The sequence below is a fragment of the Phalacrocorax aristotelis genome, chromosome 5, assembly GCF_949628215.1.
Source record: "Phalacrocorax aristotelis chromosome 5, bGulAri2.1, whole genome shotgun sequence".
NCBI lineage: Eukaryota > Metazoa > Chordata > Aves > Suliformes > Phalacrocoracidae > Phalacrocorax > Phalacrocorax aristotelis.
The window spans coordinates 70,338,999-70,356,727 of record NC_134280.1 but is presented as its reverse complement, the minus strand read 5'-3'; the positions used below and the strand labels follow the sequence as shown (position 1 = coordinate 70,356,727).

Genomic DNA, 17,729 nt, shown 5'->3' with positions numbered 1-17,729 from the left:
GAGGAAAAAGTTGTTAATTGCTACCTCCCCCAAGAGTGATTTTTGGTCTTCTCTGCTAGTAGTTAGAGAAGCCTTTTACTTTCTTTATCCTCAGCTCTCTCCTCCAGTCTTCTTCATTCAGGCTGCAATTCTCAGTAGCCTAAGCACTAGTATAAGACAAAAGAAGGTGCTGGTTGCTCTGGGGCACACTGTTTCAGCAGAACACAGGCTGGTGGACACACGACAAAGCTTCCAACCATCATTTTCTTCATTAAAAATAAATTCAAAACTACCCAAAACATCTGTGCAACTATTAATGCTGTCAGATTCCGCCATAAGAACCTAAAACGTGCACACAGTCATGCAATGCGTATTACAAAGGACTGAAACATGCTGACTGTTTCTGGTATTGTAAGAACATTTTTATACCAAAACCCTACCACATGATTAATGGAGTCCAAATCGAACACAGTCATACGTTCTGCCCGACCACACGGACCCACTGGCATTTGGCTGCAATCATCGCAAATGTCCTTCCTTTGGAACAAGTCTAGGTCCTGCTGGCTGCTGTAACGAGTGAAACCATAGTGGAACAACAGAACCAGGACCGTCTGCAGGATAACACCAGAAACTAATCCACTTATATATGAAATTAAAAGAAATATCCAGATTCTGAATAATAATAATTAAAGAAGTTAAGAAAGCATCAACATAAGACACAGCTATTTAAGCTGTAAATAAAACGGCACATCTCCTATTCCGCAGATCTAGGGATTTTTACAATGCCATCTTCAGAATAAGTGAAAAAATTCTCTTAACCTTCTACTTAATCATCACTCATCAAACTAGTAATTCAAAAACACATTCCTTGCTCACGTGCTCTCTGGAGTGCTAAATAAATTCTATAAATAAATGAATTCAGAGAAATGTGGTCAAATAAAAAAAAAGTATTAACTTAGTTCATTTCCAGATGTGACCTTTAAAAAGAAACGCTTGTTAAGACTCTGAACGAGAATTCTCTTGGTTTGGTCTTCAGAACTTTGACGAAAACCGAAAGTCTGGCTAACAGTTACAATCGAGGGCTTAAGCAAAGATTCCCTACAGAAACACTCGGTAGTTATCCGGAAAATTCTTTCATTTCCTTCTTTCAACAAATAGCAACCTCAGCCCGAGAACAGCCTCAGCTCATTATGAAGACGATCACAGACCACAAATGAGGAGTAGCCAAATAATGTAGGTGACCCTGAGTTCTAAGAGACTGTTTTAAAGCGTGCGTTTAAGTGACACAGAAATAAATGGCAACGTTCTTTAAATAAGCGATGGGCTCAGCTTTACGTCACTCAGGCTGCTATTTTGCAGGAGCTTAGGGAGAACATATTTAGAACTTAGAAGCAAACACAAAAGCCCGAAGAGCTCTGCAAATTCCTGAGTTGGGAGCAAGCAGCAGGACTAGTATTTTCTTGGCTGTTAACACCAAACAGTGCGCACTTTATAACCAAGTGTCAGAGGAAGTTTCCTCAGTAGCAGCCACAAACAGAAGCATGTCCTCTCCTAACATCACCTATGGCTGATGAGGTGGCACAAAACCTAAACCACTTGTGACATTACTTCACACATTTAGGTTTCTAATGAAAAACACAGTGTGCGTTTTTCATTTTATGGCCCAAATATTCCACAACCGCACCGAGGTTTGCAATCTGATTTTCCACACCTTTCACTACACACTCAGGAGCTCCGATTTCTGCAAGTTAATTATGTGTGTCCCCAGACTGGACAGCTTGCTGCAGCACGAGCAGCTCAAAGATGACGTGCCCAGAGAGACTTCTTCCCAGAGTCAGCTGTAGCATCTGTTCTTCAGATCCAATCCAAAGTCCCTTCAAACCAGAGTTTTTTCACTGATTTCCACAAGTGCTAGAAAGATTCTTATTCTAAGCTGGATGTTACAGGAAAGAAGTTAATTTCTAACATTATTTTATGCATTTATGCGCTTCCTTGGACAAGGCCCAAAGTACTCATTATAAAGTGTAACACCCTGCTTAATTCTTCCAGAAGCCAATCATAAGGCTACTATGAATTTTAATGAGCACTGAATCAAGCCCCAGATGGTTCTTAAAGCCAAATTATCCTGATCTCGGTTATTTTAAGCTCTGTGTAGTGCCTTCTGGCCACTATGCGTATTAACCCCTCTGTTCCTGATCCAGATTAAGGAAAGACTCTCATACCTGTTCTCCCCATGTAAACACGGCTCTTCAGCTCCACTGTAAAAGACCCTCAGCTCCTGCTATGCCTTGAAAAGTCACACCTTTGAAATAAGACTCAAAGGTTGGCACAGGTGAGGAAAAACCATACCCAGAACACAGCGGGAGGATGGCGGCCTAATCCATACTCTTTCAGTAACACAACCAAGGCTCCGCAGCCTGTTTAGGACTGCCTTCTGCACACAGTAACGTGAACGCGATCAAATTTAGAAGAGATTAGCTAGGGGGATGTATGAAAAATTCCATCTCAATGGAAAAGATGAGAAAGTATAAGAAAAACCAGATACAGTTGTTTATAAGGCATCGTGCACTGCAGGGGGGAAAGTCAGAAGACCAGGAGACCATCAGCAAGACAGCACTGACACTCCAGACAGTCCAAATTAACCAGATTCTCAGGGGGAAACCAACTGAGCTCAGAGCCATCATGTTGACAGCATCAGCTCATAGAGACCCTTGTCTCTGCTGAAACTGTGCAGTATGCTTGTTTTCTGCTTTGAAATGCTATGTTTCATTTTAAGAACTAAACCACCTTTTTTATACAAAGGTGTTTCAATTACCTCCACATCCTATCGGCAGGATACGTGCCCCTGGCCGATGGGTGCTGATGGCAGTGCCTCTGCGGGGCCTGCCCTAGAAATGGCACTGCTCAGAGCTGCAGCTTGGCTACAGCCTGATTCTTCCCACCAGCAGACTATGGATTACCTCTGTACCCACCACGAATCAGTAGTACCTTCCTCTTTCCTTTGACTAAACTTGGGGTTTTTTGGGCTGTGCTTGTTTCCTGCAAAGCACTGCTGTTGCAAATGGCAACCGGAGCACCTCAGAGATTCACAAGGCCCTCTCCCTTCCCCCTGGCAACCTCCAAGAATAAAAATGCATCACTCAGCTGTTTCCAGAGTGCTCTTTGGTTGAAGCATCGCTATTCCTTGCTAGACTTTAAGCAAGTCCAGAGGAACTTGAATTTTTCAAAGGAATTTTTTTCTTTAAGAAAATTTTGTGCCCAATACATGACTACAGCAAGGTATGGCAGTCTTTGGAAATAGGACAGCTTTCAGACAGCCAGAGTGCCAGCTGTATCAGGGGGGTTGCTTTGGGCTTGTTGTTGGGGTTTTTTTGGCAGAGGGGGAGTGGTGGGGGTGGTGTTTGTTGGTTGGGGTCTTTTTCCAGGTTGGATCGGGGGGGGAGGAAAGGAGGAAGAAAATAAAAAGCTTCTGCTACCTGCTTTTCTGGTCCCCAGGTATCCAGGATCTTCTCTCGCCTTCCTGCCTCGGGCAACAACAGTTCTCACTCCCGTGTCCCAATACCTCTGTTCTTTGTTAAGTCTCCTTTACACTCACTTGTGTGGTTTTTTCTTTTTGTATTCTGGGATTTCTTCTTTTTTATTTTCTTCCCTAAACCTTGTCTGGTAAACAGATGGATGCCACAGAAATGAAAAGGGTGAAATGGAAGGAGTAACAACAACTGAAGTGCAGCACTACGCCAGCCAGCCGTGGAAAAGAAATTATGTCACTGTATATTACGCAGTTGAGAATGGTTAATGAGTTTATGCTATTTAACCACCTTACCAGAATAGGCATCACAGCTTGAGGAATGCATACAGAGCTCTGCAACGATTTCACAATTAGAAATGAGGGGTGGGAGGGAAATAAGGAAGCCAAAGATGGTTTAATGTCCTTTCTTGCCTCCAGATGCACGTGGCACATGGCTCAGTTGTCCTAAGTCTGGGCCTGAAATACTTATTTTTAATTCACTGAAAACACACGGGCTGAGCAGCAAGCTCAGTGCAAGTGACACACCGAACCTGCCATCATTTGCTAAAGCAGAGGAGTTCAATCTCCCGCCTCTCTGCTGGGATTGCCAGGTAAAGCATCAACGGCAGGTTCAGTAACTCAGGCAACTCTGCCTTCTGAAACGGCCTGGGAGCCCTGAGGAGCATGTGCTTTAGCAGGTTTCAGTCCCTTCTGACTTGAACCATGTTTGAACTTCTTAGCAGAGAAAATCATTCTATCCTGTTACTATTCCTCTGAGCAATTGCACACACACCCCTTTTATTATTACGTTAGTGTAATTTTGTCTCTGACATTCCCCTGAGAGGAATTACTCATGTCCTGCTATTATTTATTTTACTACTAAGAGCCTGGTTTTTAGCAGTAGTTTTAATTAAATACCAATCCTCCTCCTTAATTAGGATCACCTTCATCTAGCTTGCTGTACTTTGTATTCTCCAGCAGTATCAATTGCTTCCTCCTATTTATCCCTTCCTCCACAGTTCTCTCAGGAACTGCAAAAAGGCCCCTCTCCCACCGAAAGGAAACACAAGATTTTACTGAAGTAAAGGACCATCCCATGGAAGATAATACGGTGCTTATCACTGGTTATGCAGAAGTCCAGTTTAAATTGATGTCAAGTGACGCTGCCAAAAGCAGCAGCAATCCTCCACACTCCCCAAAGCCATATTGTCCTGCTGCTCTGTCCCACGCACCAGCCACGGCACGTTGCCACTGCTGTCCCTCTTCGGCTTCCCTGCTCCTCTGTAGCCCTGCTCACACGTCCATTGCTCCCCCACCCTCTGCTGCTGTCTCTACCCTCTCCAAATACACTATTGAAAGGTGCCAAAGCAGGTTCTCTTTGGGAGTTTGAAGCTCAGTGCGTCCACACGCTGGGTAAACACCTCTTCAAAGTCTCTGCTGTCCCCGGATAATGAATCAGTTCACAATGTATTCTAGACTTCAGTACACAGGATTCTTGGAAGCTGCCCTAGATTAATGTTTTAAGAGTTATTCATTCACGCTCCCCAAGTGTCAGAGGCAGAACTGATGACTCCTGACTGTGAAGTTGGCAGGAATTTCCTCATCTCAACTGTTTCTACAAAGTGGAATCAAACTGCAGCAACAGCATCCAACTGCATTAACTGCTCCAGTGCCTAGCAAAGCCAGCTGCAGAGACAGCACAAAGTTATGCAATGAGTGCTGGCACCAAACCCCCTCCTGGCCATCATTCCCTGCCTGAATATTGGGCACAAGTACCCTTCCCCAGGCGATCTCACCTAACCACTCTGCAGCCTTCACAGAGCAGCTTCCCCTCCAGGCACCGCTCCGTTCCTTACCTTGCACGGGGAAGGGAAGAGGAGGCAACAAGTCAGAGATCATTCTGATTTCACTGCTCACAGACTGGCAAGGCTTTTTCCTCCTCCTCAGTTCTGCATGCAGAAGTTTACTAACTACTCTTACTTCCCTAAACATAAGCTGTTTTGCTTTTATGTGCACATTTTATTCCTTTTCCAAGAGCGAAATGGAAGTGCATTCAAGTATTACATCAATTAGAGGGCAAAAAGAAAGTGTAGACTCATGCCTACACTTCCAGGCTCAGCAAGTGCATTCCTTAATGGCTCCAGCACCTTTATAAGATTCATGCTCTGCTGTACTTTAATCAAGGACTATAATTTATACACCGCAACCTAAGCGTACAATTCTCAGTCTGGAGGGTTCCCAACTAGAAGGAGTTTCAGGTTTTGGTTTATACTGGGGAGGAGGGAATACTGATGAGAAAAGATTTTTTAGACATTACTCACCAGTTTTTTCCAGAGCCATCTCTGTACATTCAAGGTAGTTTTTTCCCTACCTTAAATAAGGCTTTTCAAACAAGTTGCCTACAGCCAGGACAAGGAGCTCTCTACTACTTTCTGGCCTCTCCACAAATAGTTTTCAACCATGATAAATGGTTGTTCAGGCGTAATTCAAATAGATGCCTTAAAAAAAATAAAGTCCTATCTCCTTGCTCTTCTCTCAATAGTATTTCTTCAAACAAAGCCCATTAAAAACTTTCGAGCTCAAGCTCCCAAGGCAGGAACCATTTTCATTTTTCCAGAACAACAGATACTCTATCAATGTTTAAAAGCACTACATAAAATTAATAAACCATAAGCTCATGTCTATTTACTAAATTTTACTTTCATTCACCCACTGTTCCTGCAACACGCATCATTCTACTACTTAAGCACATGATTTAGAAAAACAGTCAATGGCATTTATTCACCACTAGAATACAGGCAAGCAAAGGGCAGTGCTAAAAGCCTTCCCCCCCCGACCTCTTTTTTATGGCTACAGACCTCAGAAAATTAGTCCTTATTGGCTGATTTAAACTTCCAGCCTAAAAAGGGGGTGCCAGAGGCATCAGAGATTAATCTCAGTTCTACAGCTTGGAAAGGTAAAAAAAATTGTAGAAGTCATCTCAAATTTAGGGCTCAAAATGCTGGCCCCTGCTGCCCCATCTACCTCCCACAACAGCAGTCTTACCTTGAAAAAAAGGTCTCTGAGAAGTACTTCTGGAGTTAATTCGGTCCCTTCTTCCTTCTGACTGCAGGTTGCAGCTTGTCTTAAACACGGGAAACATCCCTCGCTTCAGGCAAAAATCCTCAGCAATTTCATCTTAAAGCTTCTTCAGAAAGATCCTGGTTCAGTCTCAAACACATGCAAACACATCAAGCTCGCAGCTGCTTACTCACCGGCACTACCCTAATGCCAGCTGCGGTGGAGGAGTGTATCAGAGTGCCACACGCCCCCTTTCCTGGCAGTCAGAGGCATTGGAAGGATCCACTGAAGGTAAAATATCCTCACAGTTGGAGTACACAGAAGACCACAATGACAAATTCCATTAAAACCTTGCAGTTAAAACTGATGAGATCTCATTGTAGACACACACCACTACCAAGATCCTGTAATGCAGTAAATCAGTGCTTTCTGGGACCTTTTTTGTCGTGGGCTGACGCTGTGATCTCAGCAAAGAGGATGGGACTGTGTGGTGAGTGACATTTTGCACAAAAGGCAAGAGCAAGATACTAATCAAGATGCTAGTGTATAAAGGCTCTATGTGCATTTCCCCTCAGCTAAGCCTTGAAATCACAGGTAGCTGACTTACACTTCACTCCGGGGTGGGGAGGGAGTTAGCAGACATGACAAAGCCTCGCGCTTTGAGAATCTGTGATTAAAGGCTCCTGGGCCCTACAGAGGTATGAACTGCAGGCTACGAGTGGCAAACACGGCGTTATTCCATCGCTCAGGCAAACCAAAGTGGGACGTATCCGTCTGGTAAGCAGCCCCGCGTCCCTTTCTGGATACAAGAACGCTGTGGGCGTTGTGCTGATCTTGCATAACTTGCCTGCGTCCATGCCATGCAATTTCAAAAATGCAAAAATATAATAGCAAGTTGACACTTCTGCAGGCTAAATTTCAGCAACATATCTCACAGCACCCTGCAGAAGAAGGGAGGTAAACTGTTCTAAGGCTTGAGACTTCATAGGGATGCAAATTAGGACAGATTTATTAAGCTGATTGAAGCAGTGACAGTTTACCCTGGGTGAGACTCTGCAGATGTAACCATTATGTTCCTGCTACTTGAGTCCCAAATGGAACCCAGCAGAATCCAATTCCATAATCAAGACAGCAAGTGAAACAGCTTCCCCCACTGCAGTCCGTTTAGAAATCAAGTCAAAACCAGCAGGGCTGCCAGTGAAGCAATTAGGTATTTTCCATAGGTAGCCTGAGAAAGAAGCCAGTTATTTACAGTTTCCTGGCATGTCAGTTACTTGAGTATTTCCTGGACAACATTCAGAAGGAGAAGCACCGGGCTTTTTGGTGTTGTGTGCTTTGGGGTTTTTGGTCTGGTTTTTTTTTAGATAGAGGTGTTGTATCCAAGAGACAATTCATTTTTCTTGCTTTTAGACTTGGCTTTTATTTCCTCACCCGGATAACCACAAGCAGGTTTTCGTGCACATTAGGTAACAAGAAAGTCTGCTGCTAATTCTTTCTCAGCAGGGCCTGGGGAAAAAATACAAGCTGTTGGGCAAAAGCTAAAAAACAAACAGAAAAAATGGAAGGAGGGAGAGAAAGGGAGTGAGACAATAACTCAGGAGTGAGTCAGTCACGCTCCTCCTGCTTAGTCACCTGTAGTGTATTCTCTCCAGACACACCGGAGATGGAGAAAAAGATGCCTGCCTGCCTTCCACCCACCTCCTCCTCCTGACAAGGACTTGCAAAAAGACGAGATGGGGCAGAGTTTTAGGAGGCAATCATTACAGATGCAAGCTTTCTGGAGAGGCAGAGCTGACAGTAGCCCGTTTGCTCCCGTTTCCCACCTCCTCCTGTCACCCCCTGCACTATTTCTCAATTAAATCATCCTGAATCAACCTGTTCATCTGCTGGTTTAAGTTTCTCTGGTGGTGCCCTGCAGTTTTGACATCGCAGGGAGTTGCCATGGAGAAGAGGGTGATGTCATTGACACAAAAAGCACTGAATTTACAAATACGACAGGAACAGAGCTATTTATAAAGAGCTGCTTTTCTCCCCCCACTCTTTGCTGGGGTGGGTGGAGGCAAAGGCAGCAGTTCCATTCTTGATGTTTCTGTCAACAAGTCTCAGAAATGAATTTTCTTGTTAGAAAATATCCTGAGCCCGTGAAATTGCTGAATGCTGTCAGCTTTAGGACTTCATTCATTAGAGCTGGATTTAGCTTTCCAGCTCACAGCTATTTTTGAGGTCAAATACCAGTCATGTTTGTATAGTAACTTCCATCCTGAAAAATCTGGGCAGCATTACCGAAATACAGCCACTTCTGAAAGGAAAGACAATAGCATGTCACAGAAAGAGAGGGGACAGGTACCCCCTTTTATGTAAAGGCTTCGTACTTCTTGTAACCACCTTGTGTCATCACTGGGACTGTTGGTTTTGCCTTGACTACGTGGGGAGCCATTGCATGTTAACGCAACCTTCATATAATGAAACATTTAGTGCATATAAAAATTGCAAAACATAGAAGAGATAGAGAAGGGAAGATGATAAACTTAGACGTGAACAAAAAAATTATTTTAGAATGCATTTGAATAAATTAGGAGGAATAAAGGGTGCTCTAGGAACATGACAGGGAAGCTATCATTGATGGCAAAAGAGTATTATTTGCGTGTATGACACCTAGAAAAAACACGCAACCATCTATTGCACCGAGATCTGACAGGACAGTGACATTCCTAAAAGCTGGATGCTACAAAGAATTATACCACCAAGTTACAGGTCAAGGTCCAAAATTCAATTTTGAATGCTCTCTACTCCAAAAAATAGCTTCGTTTTCAAAGAAAACAGCTTGGATCTCAACAGCTGGTAGAACAACTCCACTCCAGTTTAAACAACAGTACCAGTCAGAGAAACGGTTACCTTGTTTTACTCTCTGGGTACTAATATAAAACCAAAACCTATTTTGGTGAGATGCGACTGGTTGCATCGTACGTTTCAGCTGCCCAGACGCACCTCAGTGATAGGGAGCCACAGAAATTACTAGTCCAAATGTAAATTAGGAAACCAGCAACTAAATGGATCAAAGGGTTACCTTGCTTTTATGAACCACTTCTCCTCCACAGAAGCGAAACGTTTATAAATATGTATGCTTAGATATGAAAATATACATAAAAGCGTAATACCAGTTTTATAAACAGGAAACCCCCAAGGCTTAAATGATTTGTCCGGTATCACATGCAAAGCCAGGAGCCATGCTGGCAGCGGAGGGTAGGTCTTCAGTATGTCTCAGGAGCAGAAGTTTCACAAAACTACAAATGCTAGAAACATTAACAGGGCTGTGCCAGACCATCCACGGCTTCTGCAGCACGATACCCAAGAGCTCGGCATTTCCCGCAATGAAACGGCAAGAAGATTCAGGAGAAGCAGCACTTTCTTACCTCTCTTTTACAAGTCCAACTACCCAAACACCACTTCCAAATTTGCTGTCTCCCATTTTAAGAGGACCAGCGTGAATTTACTTCCACAAGCCTCATCCAATGCAACAGTGTGCTCCTACTCACATGGCAGCCGTTCTGCCTTGCCCCCTCCACCCATAATCCTACACATCCGTGTCTGGAAAGGATATTGATACATTGGGAAAGATCACCATAGAAACCACAATAAAGTTTAAGAAAGTGAAGAATATGCCTTATAGTGAAAGACCACAGAAACTTAACTTCGTAATTGAGAAAGTTATGAAGCGATTTGCGGACAGTCTAAAAGTATATAGATATACTGCTCACTTTGATAAAAATCTTCTCAGTTTAGCTGATAGGAAGCAAAAAACCATTCTGATCTTGGTGTGTGGAGCACACGCGTAGCAGAAACAAGTGCTCATAAACAAGAAGCGACGAAGCTGCTCCGATGTGCCATTGTGTGAGAATTATCTGTTGAAAGAACTGAGAACAGGATCACAGTGAGTTTTCCATTGTTGTCTAGCTCACCAAGGGAAAAATATGCTTTCCCAGGAGATGAGGGGGAACAATAACTTTTTTAATTGCATAAAAATGGACTATTCCTATTACACAGTCCCCACATGTTAAGCAAATGAGGAGAGACTATCTTTACAGCTACCCACACCAGTTGCCAGTAATGTTTTCTGTTTCAGGCTAGGCAAGACTACTTTTAGCTGACGCTTACATTTTACATCTTGATATAAAACCTGCTGCTTTTTGTTGCACAGGATCTAAGCAATAGTTTCCAAGACATAAGAACATTGCACACTCCACTAAAGCTATATGGGGAAAGGTCTTCTGTGGTTCCCCTACAAACATGGCAGGAGCGGACGATGTGCCACTAAAACAATAGGTCTCTACTTACAGTTGGATTTAATCCCTGAAATACTCATCTTTTCAAACAGGATATCAGCAGATCTGGACTGTGAAGCCATGGGAACAGATTAATGAAAGGACAAGTTGTAGCCGGTTCAGTTCACAGTACAGGTAAAGTACTCATCCAGTTGGCTCTTTAGGAGTAAGGGCAGACCCAATGGTGTGGCAGAATGGTCCAGGATGCCTTTACTGGACCTATTTTGATTGGGTATCGAGGAAATGCACCCACAAGCCATACCCAGCCACCACTGAATTTCACAATAGTCCAACAATGTTTTTCCCCCTACAAAATGATTCCTGAGTGAATAATTATTTAAAATATTACACCACATCAAAATGCAAATACTAGTTTAGCTTCAAGAAAGGAACTACAGAGTTCAAGGGGTACTGGAGAACTAGGCATCAAGAGAATCCAAAGCACTGGAAAAACAAACATAAGCTCAGGCGCAGAGTCTGAACCAAAGACTAACATTTGGCTTTCATCAGCACTGTGTCACTTAGCTGCTGGCCAGACTTTGTAAGTCACACTTCCATATCAGCTGGAGCCACGGGATCAATAATTAAATAGCTTTGGATGGGACTTGTTACAGAAGGAGAGTGGGGAACAAATATTTCTGGGACCAGCAAAAGGCACAGCGTTCTTCCCTGGTCTTACTGAGTGACCTCAATGTTCACATGCTTGTTTAATAATTGAAGATATTCTATCGGATACAGAACGAATAGAAATTAAACCTGCTTGTTTCTAAGTTTCTAAACATGGCGCTCTGCTAGATTAACCGAGCAGAGGGGCAATGGGTGTAAAACGGTAAGAACCAAGAGAATGAAACTGTTAAAGGAGCTTCAGCCTTCCTTCCGCAAACTTTAAGGGCAATCTATTTAAGCGCATGCACATTACTGTAACTGCAGTGCCCACAGCCCAAGGCTAAATGAGAGACTAACCACCAATTCTCAAGACCACAGTCAAATAACTCACTTAGCATAAGAACACTAAGCTTTTGTACACCCAAGCATCGCTGGGGAAATCACTAGTGCGTGCGTGGAGCGCAACACCTCAGAAGTTACTGTTTAGCCCAAAGCCGTTTTGGAATATTTATTATTTGGGAAATCAGCAGCAGCACAGAGGAAAGATTTAGAATTATTTGCTGATGCACATGCAGGAGGTGTAATTTGTCTACTTCTGGAAGTATTAATACATTTCATGAACCAAAAACCAGTTGGATCTAATTTATAGTAGGTTTGGTGGAACAAAAGCAGAATTAATTAATGTATGGAATCCGCAACCTGGTAGGTCAGTCAGAATGACATAAACGAGAAGTGACAGTGTTCTTCATAAAAAATAATTAGGATTTTTTTCTTCTATAATTCTTTCAATTTTAGACTAAAAATAGGACAAAAGGCTCACTTTAACATTTTCTTTTAAAACGTCATCGTCTCTTCTCAGCTCTGCAAAACCTCAGTGAGGCTGACGAAGAGGCTGTTTTCTCCTGAAAGACCAAATTACGCTGTAGCGAGGAAAGTGACGCATCTGGTAGGTAGCAAATAACGGAAGCCAGTTTCCAAATTAATATAAAGATAATAAAAAGTGGAATAATTAATCTTATTGAAATAGTTCAAAACCTTCCAAACACTCAGGTTCAAATCACACCAGTTGTTCGCAGTATCTAGAACGCGATTTTCTGAGGACACGAAGGAGCCGACGTTTACGAGAGCCACACAACCAGAAGTTCCTCGGCTGTGTCCAACCCGTGGGACTAGGGAGCACACCCGCTTACCGGGGACGCTGCCCGCATCCTGGCCGTAGTGATCAGATCGCTGGGCCTGCTCTGCCTTGCTCTCTATTGGATGGAAGAAGAGCTCTGAGATTTGCTAGCCTGGAAGCCTAGGGGACGCACGCTGCCGTACGGGCGAGAGGTAGCCCTCAAGCCAGGCTCTGTATGTGTCTAAAACTTGGCAAGTTCTTAAATATTTTGCAGAATGAAAGCCTGACAAGAGTCATAAACGTAACAGTTTTGCTTTGTCTGGAATTCTCTCACTCTCGTCCCATGTAAATTCAAGGCTACTGATGTAATCCAACATAATTACCTTTACCTGTTGCCAAATGTTGGTTATTTTAATAATTCCTGAACTTAGATTAACCTATAACATAGACTATAATAAAAATATCACATAATTGCATGATTTCCTATCAAAAGCTGAAAATTCAAGCGTGGGGTTTCATGCCGCAGCCACATGAAACGCATTCTCCTCATTCATCAGTTGGATTTAGACAGAAGCTACTGTTTCTAGTTCATTCTGGGAATCTTCTGTCAAGTAACCTCACTCGCTAGCGCCGGCACAGGCTTACACCTCTGATAATGTATCAGTCAACAGGTGCACGCTTCTGCTCTGCGGCTTCCATACCCCTTTTATTTAACGCAGACCCAGGCTAGGGGGAGTCTCAGGTACGAATGCACTTGGTAGGTACCTATCTGAGCTGATAAAAACTTATATCGATTATCTCAGCTTCAGGATTTTGAATCTCCTACGTACTAAATACCTTCCCAGGCCAGCAGGGGACAAGTGCTACTAGCTGGCACATTTCCTTAAGCATTAGCAAGGTAGTTTCAGAGCTTGCAACAGACTTTTTGTAAATATCTATAGATACACGTTTAAAAGTAAGCTCTGTTTTAGCACTGCTGTCTAAAAACTCTGATTCTTATTGCTGGCTTCTGCAGCTTCTCTTAAGCGCTTTTCTGTTCTTCACTGTCAAGACCTGCTTTTTCGTAGTGCCCATGTCAAGGGGGAGCAATGGGGGTACGTAACGCTGCTGGTGGTCGCGGTAGGTAAATGCTAAGGAGGTAACGGGTACCACCTGTATTTCACAGGTGGAGACAGCCATCTTAACAAGCTCCAGAAACATCTACTCAACTCCTTCGAACCCAGCTGCAGCTGCCAGAGCTTAATGAGCAGAAAACGCCTCAGACCTGTGGTTCTTGCCCCGCCTGAAGTATATGTACATCTCACGCACATTTAATAAACCTCCATTTTTAAATCTGTAGCATTTGTTGGGGCTCAGTGACTTTCTGCCATTAATTCTAGACCCCTTTCCACTTCATGTAACAGAGCATTATCGACTTAACTCCTTTACGTTTCTGAATCAAAGCAGACAGTTTACGTGAACACAGAGGAAAGGGGGTCCCTGTGAATGCCAAGAAATCGTTTCAAGGAACAAACATCCCAGAGGCTTACCAGCAGACCGAGTATTCCATCATCTGGGATGAAAGTAGCTGGCCTGTGGGGGGGGCGGGGGTTACTGCCTGCAGGGCTAGTCTGTGAAGTGCGCATTCAAGGCATCCAGAGCATTGGTCAAGTTGCTCTTAGTTTCTAAAGAAGTTAAAAGCTCAGCTCTCCTGTACCCTCCCCCTTTTCTGCAGCCTTTGAAGAACCTTCCACTACAGCACTATCCTAGCAAGGATTAAGAAGGAGGTAGGGACAAGCTTTGTCTCCTGCTCCCTCTGGCCAGTCAGAACTCTAGGGGCAGATCTGAAGCTCAGAGTGCTGCTGCTGGCATGTGGATTGCAAGAAAAACAGCAAAACCAAGAATCTCAGCCTTTAGAAGGAGGATCCATACGTGCTTTCCAGCAGTGACCAACATTACGAATCACTTCCATTCTTCTGACCTTTCTCATCAAACCCCTGCGATGCCACTGAATTGGTGCAGAAGCAGGGAAACAAGCTGTACGTAAAAACCTGTAACTTCCCTACTGCAGGTTACCCAGATAGGAGAAAAAGCATCATCTGGACAATAATATTATTCCAAGTATAATAGCACACATAGCATTCAGACTGCACTTGAATTGCATCTGATTAGTAATTTCAGTTAAGAAAATTGACTACTGACAGAGTAGCAATGAGCAGGACATTGTTACTCTGTCTCCAGTTAACACAAATGCAAAAACAACTGTGTGTTCGAAGGGGAAGCAGGCTAAGGAAGACCAGCAACACCTCAGATATCATAGATATAATTTTTCTCTTCTCTCAGCTACATGAGATGTAGTCCATTTTCCAATTTAAAAAATATATTAAAGGTGTCCCCTCCAGCCCCCCTTCTTTTTTTAAGAATAATTTATTTGCTAGGACAGGAAATAGTGCATCTTCTTCTACAATTCTGTCTGTAATCTACATTTACGATAGAGCTCTTCCAACTCTGAAATTTAACCACAGACCTGCCGAATGCAGTAGGCACTTTGGCTAACACTTGCATTGACAAAATCACAAGACTTGTGTTACATTCACCAACTATATGATTAAGGAAATGTCATGCTGCCAAAAACTTTTTGAGCAGTTTACTTCAGCAAGTCAACCTTAATTTTATTTTAGTAAGAGTTTGACATTTTCACATCAGCTACAGAAGAACCAAAGACAAGTAGAATGGATGTGTGAGATTTGAAGCACGTGGCATTTTCCGCAGGAAACATTAGTCAACTTGGCTCCCTCCTCTCCAGATGCCAGTGTTATTACTTTCTGGTAAATGAACATGATCAAACCTATTTACCCTCTGTTACTAAGCACATGTTAGCAGGCGTGAAGCCATGTCATGGGGCTTTATTTTTTTTCCTTCTTTTAAAGTAACTCTCTGCCTCCAGCCTTAGACAAGTTTTTCCTTAGCACCACTTTTTGAATAGTTGTGTAAAAGACAGACACAGTCTGAGACCTTACAGGCCAGGATTGTAATAAACCAGTCATGAAATACAAGAGAAGCCAGCCTTGTCCACAAGGTGCTTGGAGATCACAATTGTCCCAAAAACGTCAGTGGAAGAGAGACATCTACAGATGCCAAGATCTGCCACAAGGAGTAGAGGGTAAGGCAGGGTGAAATTAGGCCTAGAAGTTCCTAGTGAGGTCACCACTAAAAGCTATGGTGATAGAATCCAAGCTATTGCAAATTTTAATATACTGTTTAGTATATGAAGAGATATATATGAAAATAAGTCCAAGGAATGTAAAGAATCACAGTTGCAGCCAGTTACTTGGAAAAAAAAAACCTTTACAGGGTTGTCTGAAAGACCTCCCTGAGCTCCTCTCACATATTGGTGCGGTCAGCTCAGAGGCTGGGGTAGGCAAAGACTAACCTGTGTGGAAGAGATACAGAGTTCCAGGGGAGCAGAGCTGGGAACAAGCCGCAGAAGAGATGGCCACGCTTTCTTTTTATAGCTGCTCTTCGTTATTTTTGTATGCTTCTTATGGAGAAGCCTGCAATGCCATCGCTAAGTGTTTCTTATTTTACAATATGAGGGAGGAGAAGAGTTTCAATATTTTTCCAGTTATGAAAAGGTGCTCGTGTTGTCTGAGATATGCATGAAGAGTAACGAGACGTGCTCTCATGCAAACCATTGAGGGTAGTCCTTTAGGTGGAGAAGGATTAGCACACTTCTTGCTCAGAAAGAAAACAGGTCAAGTCAACACAGGAGTAATAATGGAGTGTTTCAGCTTTGAAGTAGACTTCATTGGAGTAAAGACAAATAGATTCACTTAGAGATTTGAAAGAACTTAGCAACAAATTTCCTTTACTGAGCTTCTGACAAGAGCTCTTATCTGTGCGTTCAGACTGTTCTCAAAAGCTTTCTGTCTGAATAAGGGTTATGAAATAGGTGACATGATAGTGAAGTTCTGTGTTGGCAGGAAACACGTCTTGCCTGAGAAGTCCTTGGGATGACCGACACTTCGTTACGAGCACACTCTTCCTGGCTACCTGGTTTTCATATCAGTGTTGGAGGACATAAACTGAAAAGGCTGGAAGTGAGAGGACAGTAAAGTGAGATCACACAGACTTTGTCTAAAAGAAAGTTGGAAGATCAGCAAAAGAGCGCTTTCATTTAGTTGAAATTTGCTTTAACAAAGATGCAAGTCCTTTTAGGGCTCACAAAAGTTAGTCCAATGCATAGCTCCTACTGCTCTACCCGTGAGTGAACTTTGCTCCAAATTCTGGCTAGAGATAGATCATTATTTCATCTGCGGGCTCAATAGATGACTAACTAATGACCTGTATTACAGGAAGCATTATTTGAGGATTTAACAGACAAAAATTCTTCAACAGCAAGTTTACATTAGGTAAAGCTTGTCTATCAGCACATTGAAGTCCTATTCCTGAATTACAGGAGTATATAACCTTCATGAAGGGACTATAAGGAAGGCATTAGGTATCTGGAAAAGGAAAAAGATCAGAGGTCAAAGCATCAGGAGTGGCAATGGACATACACAGAAAGAAAAGGAAAGAAGGTGGCTTGTAGCAACTTAGAAAATATGGAATTAAGTTCCAGAGCAGAGTTTAGAGATAACATAGACAAACAGGGGAGAATCAAACAGAACCATGGCCGGAGCATTTGACCAAGTGAAAAAACACTTAAAGCCAATTTGGTTTTATAGGGAGAAGAAAGTACTAGTGATGCAGTCTTCTACTCTCACTTTCATACATGGGAGAAGCTGTGAGAAGTAAATCCTGAGTCTGAGAAGTCCCTCTACACTTCAGGTACGTAGTGTCTTGGTTTTGGATCCTGGGAATTCTGTTCTCTTGAATAAAGTGAAGCCTTTGTATTGGTTTCAATGATACAGCGCATAAAAGGTTAACACAAATATCTATCCATAAAACCTCCCACAAAAGCCTGCAAACACACCGGCACATATGGCAGATATAGACATCACAGATTTCTGGAAGGTGCTCAATCTGCTCAGTAACTCTTGCCCTTGCAGAAGTGAATAAGACACTTGCATTGAGAGGCAGAAATTTAAGTATGCATCATCTTCACTCATGACTTCATCTACTTTTTCTTGTGACAACCATCCATGAGAGCACATTC

The 17,729-nt window shown here is 42.9% G+C and overlaps 1 protein-coding gene across 11 annotated transcripts in view; it reads right to left on the bottom strand.

Annotated features, from left to right (window-relative positions):
• The window catches only part of PAK6 (p21 (RAC1) activated kinase 6), a 44,952-nt gene extending 33,913 nt beyond the window's left edge, over positions 1–11,039 (bottom strand). For 10 of the 11 annotated variants that reach the window (XM_075095254.1, XM_075095249.1, XM_075095257.1 and 7 more), the window contains exons 1-2: positions 10,883–11,039; positions 6,533–10,461 (exon numbers count right to left, since the gene is read on the bottom strand). The gene's annotated coding sequence lies outside the window, so the exon portion shown is untranslated. The remainder of the gene's footprint in view (positions 1–6,532; positions 10,462–10,882) is intronic. The other variant, XM_075095251.1, reaches the window with a different exon arrangement.
• Between the last annotated feature and the right edge of the window lie 6,690 nt (positions 11,040–17,729).